Source organism: Spermophilus citellus, assembly GCF_964194105.1.
Source record: "Spermophilus citellus genome assembly, chromosome: 10".
In the NCBI taxonomy this organism is placed as follows: domain Eukaryota; kingdom Metazoa; phylum Chordata; class Mammalia; order Rodentia; family Sciuridae; genus Spermophilus; species Spermophilus citellus.
Window position 1 is genome coordinate 2,238,720 of NC_138197.1, and position 2,688 is coordinate 2,241,407.

The 2,688-nt window shown below is 41.3% G+C and overlaps 1 pseudogene across 1 annotated transcript; it reads left to right on the plus strand.

Moving 5' to 3' along the window:
* Positions 1-1,279: 1,279 nt before the first annotated feature.
* Positions 1,280-2,470, plus strand: LOC308658610 (N-acetyllactosaminide beta-1,3-N-acetylglucosaminyltransferase 2-like; annotated as a pseudogene). The gene has a single exon. The product of its transcript is annotated as an N-acetyllactosaminide beta-1,3-N-acetylglucosaminyltransferase 2-like (transcript).
* The last annotated feature ends 218 nt before the right edge of the window (positions 2,471-2,688 follow it).

Consider the following 2,688-nt stretch of genomic DNA (forward strand, 5'->3'; position numbering starts at 1 on the left):
AAAGAACAAATAACTCAGTCTATAAATTGGCAAAGGAACTAAAGAGGCAATTCACAGAGAAACAACTATGAATAGTCAACAAATATACAAAAAGTGTTCAACATTTCTAGCAATTAGAGAAATGCAAATTAAAACTACACTGAGATTCTACCTCACTCCAGTCAGAATGGCAATTGTCAAGAATACAAGTACCAATAAATGCTGGTGAGGATGTGGGGAAAATTATTCACTCATACATTGCTAGTGGAACTGGAAATTGATGCAAACATTATGGAAAGCAATATAGAAAGTCCTCAGAAACCTTGGAATTGAAACACCATTTGACCCACTTATACCACTCTTCATTTTATACCCAAAGGACTTAAAATCAGCATACTACAGTGATGCAGCCACATCAAAGTTTATCATGGCTCAATTCAGAGTAGCTAAGCTATGGAACCAACCTGGGTGTTCTTCAATAGATGAATGGATAAAGAAAATGTGGCATATATAACTAATGGAATATTAGAAATAAGTTTATGGCATTTGCTTGAAATTGGGTGGAACTGGAGAATATCATATTAATGAGCCAGTCCCCCAAAACCAAAGGCTGAATGTTCTCTCTGATATGTGGAAGCTAATCCATAAAAAGGGAGGGTAGAGAGAGGAAGTAAAGTGATTGATTGGATTAGACAAAGGGGTATGAAAGGAAGGGAGAAGGGATGAGAATAAAAAGTAAAGCAGACAGACCATGGCGGGCCAGCTTGAGGGATGCAAATCTCTGAGCCAGCTGCTGAGTGGCCTGGCCCAGGATGCTTTCCATGGAGCACCGGGACATCATGGAGGAGCTGTTAAAGAGCCAGCTGCATCTGGAGGTGTCAGCTGGGGAATTCCATCCCTTTTTGGCAAAGTTGAGGGGGATTCTTAAGTTGATTGCATCTGCAGATATGGATTTCAACCAGCTGGAGGCATTATTGACTGCTCAAACCAAAAACCAAGGTGGAATAACATCTTACCAGGCTGCTGTTATTTCCAAATTCTGGAAGAGCAACAAAACAAAGATTCAAGAGAGCCTCATGAACCAGAGCCATTGGGACAATGGACTTCGGGGCCTGAGCTGGAGAGTTGATGCCAAGTCTCAGTCAAGTCACTCATCTCAAATACACACCCCTGTTGCCATAATAGAGCTAGAATTTGGGAAAAGTGGACAGCAATTCCCTCACCTGGGCCTGTGCCAGAGTGGACCACTGAGCTGTTGGAAAAAACCCCAGAGGAAAGCCAGCAACCTCAGATATAAGAAATGAGCGTTGGATGTCGAAGAATAAAGTTGTTGGGTATCCTGATGATGGCAAATACCTTCATTTATTTGATTGTGGAAGTCTCCAAAAGCAGCAGTCAAGAAAAAAATGGAAAGGGCGAAGTAATAATACCCAAAGAAAAGTTCTGGAAGATATATAGCTTACCTCCCCAGGTGTACTGGAACAGAGAACAAGAAAAGCTGAACAAGCAGTACAATTCCCATTTTGAGCATGTTGGCCAACCAGACAGGGGATGTATATGGGTCGTCAAATATAAGTCATCTGAATTATTGTGAACCTGACCTGAGGGTCATGTCAGTCGTGACACATTTTAATAATTTGCCAGACAGATTTAAAGACTTTCTCCTGTACTTGAGATGTCGAAATTATTCACTGGTTATAGATCAACCGAATAAATGTGCAAAGAAGCCCTTCTTATTGCTGGCAATTAAGTCCCTCACTCCACATTTCACCAGAAGGAGAGCAATTCTGGAGTCCTGCGGCAAAGAAACCAACCAGGGGAACCAGACAGTGGTGCAAGTCTTCTTGCTGGGCCAGACTCCCCCAGAGGACAAATTTCTGACATGCTGAAATTTCAGAGTGAGAAGCACCAAGACATTCTTATGTGGAACTATAGAGACACTTTTTTCAACCTGTCTCTAAAGGAAGTGCTATTTCTCAGGTGGGTGAGCACTTCCTGCCCAGACACTGAGTTTGTCTTTAAGGGTGATGACGATGATGTTTTTGTGAACACTCATCACATTCTGAATTACTTGAATAGCTTTCCCAAGCACAAAGCCAAAGATTTGTTTATAGGTGATGTGATCCACAATGCTGGCCCTCATCGAAACAAGAACCTGAAGTACTACATCCCAGAGGTGGTTTTCTCTGGGGTCTGCCCTCCTTATGCAGGGGGAAGGGGATTCCTCTATTCTGGCCACCTGGCCCTGAGGCTGTACAACATAACTGACCAGGTCCATCTCTACCCCATTGATGATGTTTATACTGGAATGTGCCTTCAGAAACTTGACCTCGTTCCAGAGAAACACAAAGGCTTCAGGACATTTTATATTGAGGAGAAAAACAAGAATAACATCTGCTCTTATGTAGATCTGATGATAGTACATAGTAGAAAACCTCAAGAGATAATTGATATTTGGTCTCAGTTGCAAAGTGCTCATTTAAAGTGCTAAAATATATACAGGCTAAATTTTATATAGAAAGACATATCTTCCATAGTTCCCATGTTGTTTTCTCACATTAGGGTAATTTCTGTGTTAAACCATCAGAATTACCTTTAAAGGTAGTGTACATATGAGGCACTCCAAATGCTTTAGTTTGGCACTTTTGTGACTAGGGAAAGCAGATGATGATAATTTTAATGGAAAATATGGCAGGATGATTGGTTCTC